Below are 16,008 nucleotides of genomic sequence, written 5' to 3' on the forward strand. Positions count from 1 at the left end.
CTCTTCTGAGAAAAAGAGGACTTAAACTCTATAGCGCCACCTGTTGGAAGTAGCGATCCTACAAGTCACAATCAACTCTTTAACGAGTTGTGCAATATGAGTTAGGATAAAAGCCAAATTAGTATCTCAATTTGCAGACAAAGGTCGGCGATGCGCTCATTTCCGGCCCGATGGCTGGAAGCGGTAGATAAATGCCGCTGTCAGCGTTTGACAGCGGCATTTAACTAGTTAATAGCGGCGGGTGGATCGTGATTTCACCTGCCGCTATTGCGCGCACATGTCAGCTGTGCAAAAAAGTTGACATGTCGCGACTTTGATGTGGGCTCAGCGCCGGAGCCCACATCAAAGTGGGAGACACGACATGCGCTGTACTAGTACGGCGCATGTCGTGAAGGGGTTAATTTACATGAGGGTGGACCAGCATGCCCCAGTTCCTGATTGGGCAGCTGGGCTATCCTATTAACCATACTGACAGCCCAGTACACCCCTGCCATTTATTGGGCCACAGAGCTGTCACTCACTGCGTCCCTAGGACACAGAAAACAAATTTATGACAGTGCCCCATCTCTTAGAGGGGCCACCAGACTCCAGGTTTCCCAGGAAATCTTAAAAGGACCCACCGAACGTTTTCCATCGGTCTACCATTTTTGGTGAATCTGAGCCACCCCAATATTCTTTTAAACCTCCCTTCAGACATCCCCAAGTCTCTCTACCGCGACCTCCACCCCAGGGCATTCCGAACTTATCCTAGAGAATTCACCGAAATTGGGACGTGGTCCAAGAAAATGACAAGTCAGTCTCCTGTTTACTACAAAAAGCTCTCCAGAATTTAGAGACAAATTGTACTCCCTTATCGGACACAATGTCCAGAGGGATCCCATGTAACCTTACAATATGAGAAATAAACAACCTGGAGAATGTCTCCGAGTTAGGTTATCCTGACAAAGGAACAAAATGAGCTTGTTTGCTGAATCGCTCAGCGAGCACCCAAATAAGTTTTCCCACCACATAGAGACAAATCCGTGATGAAATCCACGGACAAATGAGACCATGGTCTTTCTGGAATGGGCAATGGAGCCAATTTCCCGGCTGGTTCTGGCTGACTTCAGCGCATGTGCAGATTTTATAAGCAGATAAGACTGTAGCAATGGCTTTCTGCGAAGCTGTGACCCCAGGATGACCACTCAAGATGGACCCCCTAGGATACAGTGAGCGACAGATTTGTGACAAGCATGTCTATTTGAGGTCTAAATCAGCAGAAAAAATCGAACTCAACAAAAATAATGTTTAAAATCGTTCTCTGGTGTTATTGGTCATTTATTGTGCTGTCGGGAGTTGGAAAGTCGGTATTTTGGTTTCATAACTCCAGAGCTGTGACCGTGACCCCCAACAATCTTGATGCTGCATTTGCTGGTCCAGAGCATATACAACATCTCCAGGGATGATACGGCTGGACTTGTACATTAATACAAACGTTGATTTCTCAGTAATGGAGGAATGAACTGGCCATGGAAAGGTAATGCGGAAATTGTCTTAGGCTGGGTTCACATTGCGCTAGGTGTGTCCGTCTAACGGACTCGTTTTTAAGTAGTAAAAACGCAATGTAACGCACATACTAACGCGCCCATAGACTTGCATTGTCTGACGCATCGTGACGCATCCCTAAATTGGTATGCGTTTGTCACATAACGTTTTTTTTCTGACGGACCTTCAACGCGGCTTGCAGCGTTTTCGGGTCCGGCCAAGCTAACGCACTACTAACGGAAGCGTTCATTCTGCCATAGAAGGCTATGGCAAACGCAGTCAGACGCAAATCATGAAAAATTTCCAAATAGAACCACACGTTTTAATAGCGTTTGAGGGTGGTCACATGTGGTCATGTGACAGGAAATGTGACTTCGGCCATTAAAATATCCCACTCACACAAAGTCTCCTGCACGTGACAGAGTGTTTTGCCGTAGCTAAATTGTAAGTACATTTCTATATATTATATATCTCTGTATACATCATGGGAGTCTGTAATGTCCGTCGGATGTGTGTGTACTAAAAATGTATTGTTTTGTTGCACACAGATGTCGGATACAGATGTCAGCAGCAGCACAAAAAAAAAGAACAACTTTATTGACAGTGACAAACGCAGACAAACGGATACTTCGTAAACGGACATCAAAATGAAAAAACGCGATCACATGCGTTAACGCTAGCGTTACCGTGACGACGAATTTCACATATTTTTGCTCCGTTTCTGTACATGCGTTTAACGCATCCGTTTGACGCCATGTACTTGACGCAATGTGAACCTAGCCTTAGAAAGAGCTAGAATCGCATATAGTTTGGAAGTTGAAATCCTGCTGACAAATTCCCATTAAAATTATAGCTGATCCCAGTTTTTATAAGCTGCACTGTAGACTCTTCATATCCAAAGTCCCAATACTGCGCAGCAGCATCAGCACCTGAACAACACAGCATAATAAATGCCCTCTGCTATTTCATATAGTTAATATGTAAACTGAATTACAATCTACCAATATAATTGGGCACAAACTCGAGGACTCCTCCATGTCCACCTAATCCCTCCAGATTCCTCCGTGTCCTTCTTCTCCCTCCAGATTCCGCTATCCTAAACTAGACTCCTCTGTGTCTTCCTCCTCCCTCCAGAATCCTCTGTCCTACACCTCCCTCCAGATTTCTCTGTCGTACATTAGACTCTTCCATGTCCTCCTACTCTCTCCAGAATCCTCAGTCCTACATCACACTCCTCAGTGTCCTCCACCTCCATCCAGACCCTTTTTGTTCCTTGCCTCCCTCCAGATTCGACTGTCCTATACCACACTCATCCATGTCCTCCTCCTCCCTCCAGTCTCCTCCATGTCCTACTCCTTCCTCCAGGCGCCACCATGTTATACTCCTGCGTGTCATACTACTCCTTCCAGACTCCTCTGTGTCCTACTCCTTAGTCCAGACTCCTCCGTGTCCTTCTCCTCCCTCCAGTCTCCTCTATGTCCTACTCCTTCCTCCAGGCTCCTTCCTGTCATACTACTCCTCCCAGACTCCTCCGAGTCTTACTCATTCCTCCACACTCCACAGTGTCATACTCCTTCCTTCCAGACTCGTCCGTGTCCTACTCCTTCCTCTAGACTCTTCCATGTCCTACTCCTTCCTCCAGGCTCCTCCGTGTTATACTCCATCGTGTCATACTACTCCTCCCAGACTCCTCCGAGTCTTACTCATTCCTCCACACTCCTCAGTGTCATACTCCTTCCTTCCAGACTCGTCCGTGTCCTACTCCTTCCTCTAGACTCTTCCAAGTCCTACTCCTTCCTCCAGGCTCCTCCGTGTTATACTCCATCGTGTCATACTACTCCTTCCAGACTTCTCCGTGTCCTACTCCTTCCTCCAGACTCCTCCGTGTCCACCTCATCCCTCCAGATTCCTCCGTGTTCTTCTACTCCCTCGAGATTCCTCTATCCTACATTATACTCCTGTGTCTTCCTCCACCCTCCACATTTATCTGTCCTACACCAGACTCCTCAGCATCTTAGACCTCCACCAGACCCCTTCTTGTACTTTTCCTCCCTCCCGATTCCACTGTCCTATACCAGACTCCTACATGTCTTTCTCCTCTCTCCAGAAACCTCAGTCCTACATCACACTCCTTAGTGTCCTCTACCTCCATCCAGACCCCTTTTTGTCCTTTTCCTCCCTCCAGAATCCACTGTCCTATACCACACTCATCCTTGTCCTCCTCCCTCCAGTCTCATCTGTGTCCTTCTCCTTCCTCCAGTCTCCTCCTCTACCCTCCAGACTCCTCCATGTCCTACTCCTCTGTGTCCTACTCCTCCCTCCAGACTCCTCCGTGTCCTTCTCTACCGTCCAGAATCCTCCGTGTCCTACTCCTCAGTGTCCTACTCTTTCCTCCAGACTCCTCCATGTCCTACTCATACCTCCAGACTATCTAAGTTTCCTTTACTTTTATCTCAGAGAACAAAAGGATTGACCAATGGAAACCCAACATTTTGGATTCCTATCTCCTCCAACATCATTTGTTAGGGGATAATAAGGAGACCCCGAAACATGAGACTGTAGGCCGATTCTGCAGATATCGGTATGTTTGGATGATTGTAGTCTTCTGTGTATGGAGGCCTACAACATTCTCTAATACAAGCCAATGAAAAATCTTCATTTTCTCTACATGTAGCTGCTGCAAAGCCAATTTCCAAACTTCTCTTAGCGAACAGCGGCTCAGACAGGATAACATCCCTCATCATCATGTGCACCAAATATACTGGTTATCAGCTTTTTACATTTCCTTTAAGGCTACCAGGAAGGATTTTTCAAAGTATCTTTAACCCGGTCGTTATTTTTTGCTTGGTCACCTAAAGTCTTGATTCCTGTAATTCTATTTTACCATTCAATTTACAACATAAGAACAGTGATAGTTCTCCTAAGAAACATGACATGGGGAATCTAGACGACTCTCAGACCTGTTCTCTACAACCCAGGAAGGTCTCCTCTTACCCGGAGATGTGATGGGCCGGTGATCCTCCATCATGGCGTCCTTGTACAGATCCTTGTGTCCTTCTATATACTCCCACTCCTCCATGGAGAAATAGACGGTGACGTCCTGACACCTTATAGGAACCTGACACACACAATGACCCGCCATTAGCACACCCCTCCCCCGGCGTTATTGTATAATGTCCCAGCATTCCCGGCAGCGCTCACCTCTCCGCTCAGCAGCTCAGTGATCCTATTGGTCAGTTCTAGGATCTTCTGCTCATGTATCAGTGAATGAGGTGGAGGCTCGGTGATGTCACTCGGGGTCCTGCTCCGCCCTCCTGACACACGGGGGGTCACACACTCCCCAGACGACGTCTTCACTACTGTGTGATCCTGTGTATGGGGAGACGCCGATCACTACACAGAGGACAAGAATCCTTCACCTTTCCCATCATTTCCCTGCTTTATTCCTACAGATCAGAGTGATGTGAAGATCTCACCTCTCCAGTGATCCAGTAGATTATCTCCAGGGTGAGGTCTAATATCCGAGCCGCCAGGTGGTCTCTGTCCTGCTCCATCCTCGAGGGGTCACTGATGGAGAGGAGCATCGTCTATCACAGGAAAAAAAAAAGTCCAGAACATAAAGACATAACATTTGTACCAACTGGATTTTGAAAATATGTTTGCTGTGAACTGTAGCAGTCAGTGTTTGGTTTGTGCGGTCCGTGGCTCGGGCAGCATACATCAGCGTCAGGTTCATAAACGTTTATATTCCTAGATCGCCAATACAATACATTACTGAAAAAAAAAACACTGGTCTGTGAAATACAGATTCGGGCTGGACTTAATATATATACCAGGGAAGACATGGAGGCATTCAGAAAACCCCTGGATGCCAAGGCAACCCCAACAGACTCCAGAAGGAATTTGGCCATAGTTGATACCTTTTAAATGCTGCTGTCACATTCGACGAAGGTAATCTGATTATTTTTATCAGGTTGAATCAATGTTCAACCAAGTGATTTACGCAAAGACAAATGTTCCCGTTATTTTTCTGCATGAAATGATCTCTGTCAATCGTGAAGTGGACGTGGAGCTCAGTAACACCGGTTCTTACATTATTTAGCAGTCACTGCTTTTACAGTAAAGAAGCCTTTCATCATCACTGGAGATGGAACCTTCTTTTCCCTTGCAGTGACCTTATGTGAAAGGCTGCTCACAATACTTCCTACATTTACACATTTGTACAATTTTATCACGTCCTCCTCTAAATCGTCTATTCTTACTAGTCTTCCTCATATCTCAGGCTCTCCGGGCCTCTCAGCACTTTTGTTGCTTTGTTTGTACACAAAAACTGATTAAAAAGATTAAAACCGACATTTTATTTAGGACTGACGTTTTCAACACCACAAACATGGCTGTTATGAATAGGTAATTCAGAATCACAATGGACCTTGAAGTTCAGAGCACAACAAGTGACCTGACAAAAACCACAAAACATAGGACGAGCTCTGAGACGTGGAAACTCTGCTGACCGCAATCCCTAAACCTATCAAACCACACTAGAAGTAGCCGTGGATTGCGCCTAACTCTGCCAAAGCAACTCGGCACAGCCTGAGAAACTAGCTAGACCTGAAGATAGAAAAATAAGCCTACCTTGCCTCAGAGAAATTCCCCAAAGGAAAAGGCAGCCCCCCACATATAATGACTGTGAGTAAAGATGAAAATACAAACACAGAGATGAAATAGATTTAGCAAAGTGAGGCCCGACTTACTGAATAGACCGAGGATAGGAAAGATAGCTTTGCGGTCAACACAAAAACCTACAAACAACCACGCAGAGGGGCAAAAAGACCCTTCGCACCGACTAACGGTACGGAGGTGCTCCCTCTGCGTCTCAGAGCTTCCAGCAAGCAAGCAAAACCAAAAACGCAAGCTGGACAGAAAATAAAGCAACAAAAGTAACACAAGCAGAACTTAGCTTATGCTGAGCAGACAGGCCACAGGAACGATCCAGGAGGAAGCAAGACCAATACTAGAACATTGACTGGAGGCCAGGATCAAAGCACTAGGTGGAGTTAAATAGAGCAGCACCTAACAACTTAACCTCATCACCTGAGGAAGGAAACTCAGAAGCCGCAGTACCACTCGTGACCACAGGAGGGAGCTTGATCACAGAACTCACAACAGTACCCCCCCCTTGAGGAGGGGTCACCGAACCCTCACCAGAGCCCCCAGGCCGACCAGGATGAGCCATATGAAAGGCACGAACAAGATCGGCAGCATGGACATCAGAGGCAAAGACCCAGGAATTATCTTCCTGAGCATAACCCTTCCACTTAACCAGATACTGGAGTTTCCGTCTCGAAACACGAGAATCCAAAATCTTCTCCACTATATACTCCAACTCCCCCTCCACCAAAACCGGGGCAGGAGGATCAACAGATGGAACCATAGGTGCCACGTATCTCCGCAACAATGACCTATGGAATACGTTATGGATGGAAAAAGAATCTGGAAGGGTCAAACGAAAAGACACAGGATTAAGAATCTCAGAAATCCTATACGGACCAATAAAACGAGGCTTAAACTTAGAAGAGGAAACCTTCATAGGAATATAACGAGATGACAACCAAACCAAATCCCCAACACGAAGTCGGGGACCCACACAGCGCCTGCGGTTAGCGAAACGTTGAGCCTTCTCCTGGGACAAGGTCAAATTGTCCACTACATGAGTCCAAATCCGCTGCAACCTGTCCACCACAGTATCCACACCAGGACAGTCCGAAGACTCAACCTGCCCTGAAGAGAAACGAGGATGGAACCCAGAATTGCAGAAAAACGGTGAAACCAAGGTAGCCGAGCTGGCCCGATTATTAAGAGCGAACTCAGCCAACGGCAAAAAGGACACCCAGTCATCCTGATCAGCAGAAACAAAACATCTCAGATATGTTTCCAAGGTCTGATTGGTTCGTTCAGTCTGGCCATTTGTCTGAGGATGGAAAGCCGAGGAAAAAGACAAATCAATGCCCATCCTAGCACAAAAGGCTCACCAAAACCTCGAGACAAACTGGGAACCTCTGTCAGAAACGATGTTCTCTGGAATGCCATGCAAACGAACCACATGCTGGAAAAACAATGGCACCAAATCAGAGGAGGAAGGTAATTTAGACAAGGGTACCAAATGGGTCATCTTAGAGAAGCGATCACAAACTACCCAAATGACCGACATTTTTTGAGAGACGGGGAGATCCGAAATAAAATCCATAGAGATATGTGTCCAAGGCCTCTTCGGGACCGGCAAGGGCAAAAGCAACCCACTGGCACGAGAACAGCAGGGCTTAGCCCGAGCACAAATCCCACAGGACTGCACAAACGAACGCACATCCCGCGACAGAGACGGCCACCAAAAGGATCTAGCCACCAAATCTCTGGTACCAAAGATTCCAGGATGACCAGCCAACACCGAACAATGAACCTCAGAGATAACTCTACTCGTCCATTTATCAGGGACAAACAGTTTCTCTGCCGGGCAACGATCAGGTTTATTAGCCTGAAATTTTTGCAGCACCCGCCGCAAATCAGGGGAGATGGCAGACACAATTACTCCCTCTTTGAGGATACCCGCCGGCTCAGGCAAACCCGGAGAGTCAGGCACAAAACTCCTAGACAGGGCATCCACCTTCACATTTTTAGAGCCCGGAAGGTACGAAACCACAAAGTCAAAACGGGAGAAAAACAGCGACCAACGAGCCTGTCTAGGATTCAACCGTTTGGCAGACTCGAGATAAGTCAAGTTCTTGTGATCAGTCAAGACCACCACGCGATGCTTAGCTCCTTCAAGCCAATGACGCCACTCCACGAATGCCCACTTCATGGCCAGCAACTCTCGATTGCCCACATCATATGTACGCTCAGCAGGCGAAAACTTCCTGGAAAAGAAGGCGCATGGTTTCATCACTGAACAATCAGAACCTCTCTGCGACAAAACAGCCCCTGCTCCAATCTCAGAAGCATCAGCCTCGACCTGGAATGGAAGCGAAACATCTGGTTGACACAACACAGGGGCAGAAGAAAAACGACGCTTTAACTCTTGAAAAGCTTCCACAGCAGCAGAAGACCAATTGACCACATCAGCACCCTTCTTGGTTAAATCGGTCAATGGTTTTGCAATACTAGAAAAATTACAGATGAAGCGACGATAAAAATTAGCAAAGCCAAGGAACTTTTGCAGACTCTTCAGAGATGTCGGCTGAGTCCAATCATAAATGGCCTGGACCTTAACAGGGTCCATCTCGATGGTAGAAGGGGAAAAAATGAACCCCAAAAATGAAACCTTCTGAACACCAAAGAGACACTTTGATCCCTTCACAAACAAAGAGTTAGCACGCAGGACCTGAAAAACCGTTCTGACCTGCTTCACATGAGACTCCCAATCATCCGAGAAGATCAAAATGTCATGTAAGTACACAATCAGGAATTTATCCAGGTACTCTCGGAAGATGTCATGCATAAAGGACTGAAACACTGATGGAGCATTGGCAAGTCCGAATGGCATTACTAGATACTCAAAATGGCCCTCGGGCGTATTAAATGCAGTTTTCCATTCATCGCCCCGTTTAATACGCACAAGATTATACGCACCACGAAGATCTATCTTGGTGAACCAACTAGCCCCCTTAATCCGAGCAAACAAATCAGATAGCAGCGGCAAGGGGTACTGAAATTTGACCGTGATTTTATTTAGAAGGCGGTAATCAATACAAGGTCTCAGCGAACCATCCTTCTTGGCCACAAAAAAGAACCCTGCTCCTAATGGCGATGACGACGGGCGAATATGACCTTTCTCCAAGGATTCTTTAACGTAACTCCGCATAGCGGAGTGCTCAGGTACAGATAAATTAAACAGTCGACCCTTAGGAAACTTACTGCCAGGAATCAACTCGATAGCACAATCACAATCCCTATGCGGAGGTAGGGCATTGGACTTAGGCTCATCGAATACATCCCGGTAATCAGACAAGAACTCTGGAACCTCAGAAGGGGTGGATGATGAGATAGACAGAAATGGAACATCACCATGTACCCCCTGACAACCCCAGCTGGACACAGACATTGATTTCCAATCTAATACTGGGTTATGGACTTGTAGCCATGACAACCCCAACACGACCACATCATGCAGATTTTGCAACACCAGAAAGCGAATATCCTCCTGGTGCGCAGGAGCCATGCACATGGTCAGCTGGGTCCAATACTGAGGCTTATTCTTGGCCAAAGGCGTAGCATCAATTCCTCTCAATGGAATAAGACACTGCAAAGGCTCCAAGAGAAACCCACAGCGCCTGGCAAACTCCAAGTCCATCAAATTCAGGGCAGCGCCTGAATCCACAAATGCCATGACAGAATAGGAAGACAAAGAGCAGATCAAAGTAACGGACAAAAGAAATTTCGACTGTACCGTACCAATGGTGGCAGACCTAGCGAACCGCTTAGTGCGCTTAGGACAATCGGAGATAGCATGAGTGGAATCACCACAGTAGAAGCACAGCCCATTCAGACGTCTGTGTTCCTGCCTTTCAGCTCTGGTCAAAGTCCTATCGCACTGCATAGGCTCAGGTTTATGCTCAGATAATACCGCCAAATGGTGCACAGATTTACGCTCACGCAAGCGTCGACCGATCTGAATGGCCAAAGACATAGACTCATTCAGACCAGCAGGCATATGAAATCCCACCATGACATCCTTAAGGGCTTCAGAGAGACCCTTTCTGAAGATTGCTGCCAAAGCACATTCATTCCATTGAGTGAGCACGGACCACTTTCTAAACTTCTGACAATAAATCTCTATCTCATCCTGACCCTGACACAGAGCCAGCAAATTTTTCTCTGCCTGATCCACTGAATTAGGTTCATCGTACAGCAATCCGAGTGCCAGAAAAAACGCATCAATATTACATAATGCAGGATCTCCTGGCGCAAGGGAAAATGCCCAGTCCTGAGGGTCGCCACGTAATAAAGAAATAATGATCTTAACTTGTTGAACTGGGTCACCAGAGGAGCGAGGTTTCAACGCCAGAAATAGTTTGCAATTATTTTTGAAACTCAGAAATTTAGCTCTATCTCCAGAAAACAAATCAGGAATAGGAATTCTCGGTTCTAACATAGAATTCTGAGCCACAAAGTCTTGAATATTTTGTACTCTTGCAGTGAGAAGATCCACACATGAAGACAGACCTTTAATGTCCATCTCCACACCTGTGTCCTGAACCACCCAAATGTCTAGGGGAAAAAAAAGGCAAAACACAGTGCAAAGAAAAAAAAATGGTCTTAGAACTTCTTTTTTCCCTCTATTGAGAAGCATAGTACTTTGGGCCTCCAGTACTGTTATGAATAGGTAATTCAGAATCACAATGGACCTTGAAGTTCAGAGCACAACAAGTGACCTGACAAAAACCACAAAACATAGGACGAGCTCTGAGACGTGGGAACTCTGCTGACCGCAATCCCTAAACCTATCAAACCACACTAGAAGTAGCCGTGGATTGCGCCTAACGCTCCCTATGCAACTCGGCACAGCCTGAGAAACTAGCTAGACCTGAAGATAGAAAAATAAGCCTACCTTGCCTCAGAGAAATTCCCCAAAGGAAAAGGCAGCCCCCCACATGTAATGACTGTGAGTAAGATGAAAACACAAACACAGAGATGAAATAGATTTAGCAAAGTGAGGCCCGACTTACTGAATAGACCGAGGATAGGAAAGATAGCTTTGCGGTCAACACAAAACCCTACAAACAACCACGCAGAGGGGCAAAAAGACCCTTCGCACCGACTAACGGTACGGAGGTGCTCCCTCTGCGTCTCAGAGCTTCCAGCAAGCAAGCAAAACCAAAAACGCAAGCTGGACAGAAAATAAAGCAACAAAAGTAACACAAGCAGAACTTAGCTTATGCTGAGCAGACAGGCCACAGGAACGATCCAGGAGGAAGCAAGACCAATACTAGAACATTGACTGGAGGCCAGGATCAAAGCACTAGGTGGAGTTAAATAGAGCAGCACCTAACGACTTAACCTCATCACCTGAGGAAGGAAACTCAGAAGCCGCAGTACCACTTGTGACCACAGGAGGGAGCTTGATCACAGAACTCACAACTCATGGCAAAGTTAAAAATGTGACTTACACCAAATTTTATTGAAAGACGCAACTAAGACTGAAAAGTTAGAAAAGAAAACGTACAACAGACACGAGGAGCCGAGGACGTGTGCCGTTCTCTGTCATAGAAACAAAAACAAATCTGGTGACCACAATCAACTTAACAACTTTTGGTGAGAGCAGCATAAAAAAAAAAAAAATAAAAAAAAAATTTTGCAACATTTTTTCACTACAAAATTTGGTGAGAACCAATTACAGTTCATGTAACTAAGCTGTGACCGTAAGACTCTCACCATCAGCCTCAGTGTTCTGCCCTAGAAGCAGCTGCCTGGCATTGTGCTCTCATCTGTCATCTACATCTCACTGCAGAACTTTCCATTTATCCACGTTACATCTCAATCTCCAGACAGCAGGAAGCGTCACACAATCTTATATAAAGAGGAAACCATTTATACCGTCCACAGGCGGCAATAACAGGATCTGCTGGAGCCTCCAGTACTCGGCACAACGGCCGGAGATTACTAGAAGGTTCATTATATCAATCTATAGAGAATGTACAGAAATCTCATCTACCTGATGATCCCGGGGGACATCTTCCTCCTTCTCTGGCCGATCCTGGGAATATAGAGGACTGGGACTTCTCTCCGGGGGATTTCTCGGACTGGATCCATCTATAGGAAATAACCGCAGTGACTGAATACATTATATATATGTGATGAGCAGATGATGGGGAATCTAGACGACTCTCAGACCTGTTCTCTACAACCCAGGAAGGTCTCCTCTTACCCGGAGATGTGATGGTCCGGTGATCCTCCATCATGGCGTCCTTGTACAGGTCCTTGTGTCCTTCTATATACTCCCACTCCTCCATGGAGAAATAGACGGTGACGTCCTGACACCTTATAGGAACCTGACACACACAATGACCCGCCATTAGCAGACCCCCTCCCCCGGCGTTATTGTATAATGTCCCAGCATTCCCGGCAGCGCTCACCTCTCCGCTCAGCAGCTCAGTGATCCTATTGGTCAGTTCTAGGATCTTCTGCTCATGTATCAGTGAATGAGGTGGAGGCTCGGTGATGTCACTCGGGGTCCAGCTCCGCCCTCCTGACATACGGGGGGTCACACACTCCCCAGACGACGTCTTCACGACTGTGTGATCCTGTGTATGGGGAGACGCCGATCACTACACAGACGCCAAGAATCCTTCACCTTTCCCGTCATTTCCCTGCTTTATTCCTAGAGATCAGAGTGATGTGAAGATCTCACCTCTCCAGTGATCCAGTAGATTATCTCCAGGGTGAGGTCTAATATCCGAGCCGCCATGTGGTCTGTGTCCTGCTCCATCCTCGGAGGGTCACTGATGGAAAGGACCATCGTCTAATAAAGAGAAATGTTACCAGAGAGAGTCTTGTTCATAAGAGCAGAGAATACGGAGATGCACGATGCTGCAGTTGACTTCTTATTCATCAATTCTCTATACGGAAAGTTTATTTACAAACGGGTTCTGGGCATAAAAAAAATGACACCAAAATGGGTCGATGGCCAAATTGTGTAGATTTGAATAGGTATCTGGTGTTTATAAAGGGTTAAACAACTTTCAGCCGCTGATCTCACAAAATTAGTAGCAGGGTGATTGAAGTCAGTGGAATCACCCCGAAACCAGGACAAATATGGCGTCCGCGCTGCTGGATAATGATTGAGCTGCTGTATAGAGACTTCTCGGGGGGCCACATCTACTCTGCTCTCACCGGAGCCCCCGAAGAGACAATAATGGAGCAAAGTGGAGGCTGCACGAAAGACGCTGCCCCCTGCTGGCTGCCCCCCGCTGTACATCACCTATAGGACACCTGCGCTATAGGAAACCAAGGGAGGAAACTCTCAGGATTCGGCCTCCGAGTTTCCTCAGTTTTTTTTCTATCAGAATTTATTGAGACTTTCTTAGATGATAAAAAAAAAGTGATGGAGGTTTCTGCAGCTTCTTCTATCGCACGGTCCGGGTAAAATAGGCAGCACGCAGATGGCATCCGAGTTTTTTACGGATCCATAGACTTGCATTGACGATGATTGGGCAAAATCGGACGCGTTTCCGTGATTTTATGTGAACCAACCGGTCAGAGAAAAATATCAGAAATGTGAACTACACCATAGACTATAATGGGTAAGAGGCCATCCAGGAACAACACAGGAAACGTACAAGAGAAACTGAGGTGTGAACGAGGCCTGAGGCAGAAAAAAAACTGAAGAAACAAACAAAGAAACTCACAGACCCGACCGACCACTGCAGATGTCACCTCCTGGGAGAACAGGACCTGTGGTGACGTCACAGCCATGTGATCTGAAGGTCACATGACAGGAAGTGCTCCAGTGGGGAAAAAAATCTGCTTTACTCCTCCCCTATGTGACTGATCACATGACCATGACATCACCACAGGTCCTGAAGTAACCAGGATACAATAGTTACAGACTCCGAGAAGTCACTGGTCTCTACTGGCTCCAACACACAACGCTCCCCATTGTGTCTCCTCACTCACACAGACCGCTCCCCATTGTGTCTCCTCACTCACACAGACCGCTCCCCATTGTGTCTCCTCACACAGACCGCTCCCCATTGTGTTTCCTCACTCACACACACCGCTCCCCATTGTGTCTCCTCACTCACACACACCGCTCCCCATTGTGTCTCCTCACTCACACAGACCGCTCCCCATTGTGTCTCCTCACTCACACAGACCGCTCCCCATTGTGTCTCCTCACTCACACAGACCGCTCCCCATTGTGTCTCCTCACTCACACAACGCTCCCCATTGTGTCTCCTCACTCACACAGACCGCTCCCCATTGTGTCTCCTCACTCACACAACGCTCCCCATTGTGTCTCCTCACTCACACACACCGCTCCCCATTGTGTCTCCTCACACAGACCGCTCCCCATTGTGTTTCCTCACTCACACACACCGCTCCCCATTGTGTCTCCTCACTCACACACACCACTCCCCATTGTGTCTCCTCACTCACACACACCGCTCCCCATTGTGTCTCCTCACTCACACAGACCGCTCCCCATTGTGTCTCCTCACTCACACAACGCTCCCCATTGTGTCTCCTCACTCACACACAGCGCTCCCCAATGTGTCTCCTCACACACACCGCTCCCCATTGTGTCTCCTCACTCACACAACGCTCCCCATTGTGTCTCCTCACTCACACAGACCGCTCCCCATTGTGTCTCCTCACTCACACAGACCGCTCCCCATTGTGTCTCCTCACTCACACAGACCGCTCCCCATTGTGTCTCCTCACTCACACACACCGCTCCCCATTGTGTCTCCTCACTCACACACACCGCTCCCCATTGTGTCTCCTCACTCACACAACGCTCCCCATTGTGTCTCCTCACTCACACACACCGCTCCCCATTGTGTCTCCTCACTCTCATACAGACTGCTCCCCGTTGTGTCTCCTCACTCACACAGACCGCTCCCCATTGTGTCTCCTCACTCACACAACGCTCCCCATTGTGTCTCCTCACTCACACACACCGCTCCCCATTGTGTCTCCTCACTCACACACACCGCTCCCCATTGTGTCTCCTCACTCACACACACCGCTCCCCATTGTGTCTCCTCACTCATACAGACCGCTCCCCATTGTGTCTCCTCTCTCTCACAGACCGCTCCCCATTGTGTCTCCTCTCTCACACAGACCGCTCCCCATTGTGTCTCCTCACTCACACACAGACCGCTCCCCATTGTGTCTCCTCACTCACACAACGCTCCCCATTGTGTCTCCTCACTCACACACACCGCTCCCCAATGTGTCTCCTCACTCACACACACCGCTCCCCATTGTGTCTCCTCACTCACACACACCGCTCCCCATTGTGTCTCCTCACTCACACACACCGCTCCCCATTGTGTCTCCTCACTCACACACAGACCGCTCCCCATTGTGTCTCCTCACTCACAGAAACCGCTCCCCATGGTCTCCCCTCTCTCACACAGACCGCTCCCCATTGTGTCTCCTCACTCACACAGACCGCTCCCCATTGTGTCTCCTCACTCACACAGACCGCTCCCCATTGTGTCTCCTCACTCACAGAAACCGCTCCCCATGGTCTCCCCTCTCTCACACAGACCGCTCCCCATTGTGTCTCCTCACTCACACAGACCGCTCCCCATTGTGTCTCCTCACTCACACAGACCGCTCCCCATTGTGTCTCCTCACTCACACAACGCTCCCCATTGTGTCTCCTCACTCACACACACCGCTCCCCATTGTGTCTCCTCACTCACACACACCGCTCCCCATTGTGTCTCCTCACTCACACACAGACCGCTCCCCATTGTGTCTCCT

At 47.8% G+C, this 16,008-nt stretch overlaps 1 pseudogene; it reads right to left on the bottom strand.

Annotated features, from left to right (window-relative positions):
- LOC138637641 (zinc finger protein 91-like) overlaps positions 1-16,008 on the bottom strand; it is a 79,611-nt pseudogene that overhangs the window by 38,713 nt on the left and 24,890 nt on the right.

Source organism: Ranitomeya imitator, chromosome 5 (genome assembly GCF_032444005.1).
Source record: "Ranitomeya imitator isolate aRanImi1 chromosome 5, aRanImi1.pri, whole genome shotgun sequence".
NCBI lineage: Eukaryota > Metazoa > Chordata > Amphibia > Anura > Dendrobatidae > Ranitomeya > Ranitomeya imitator.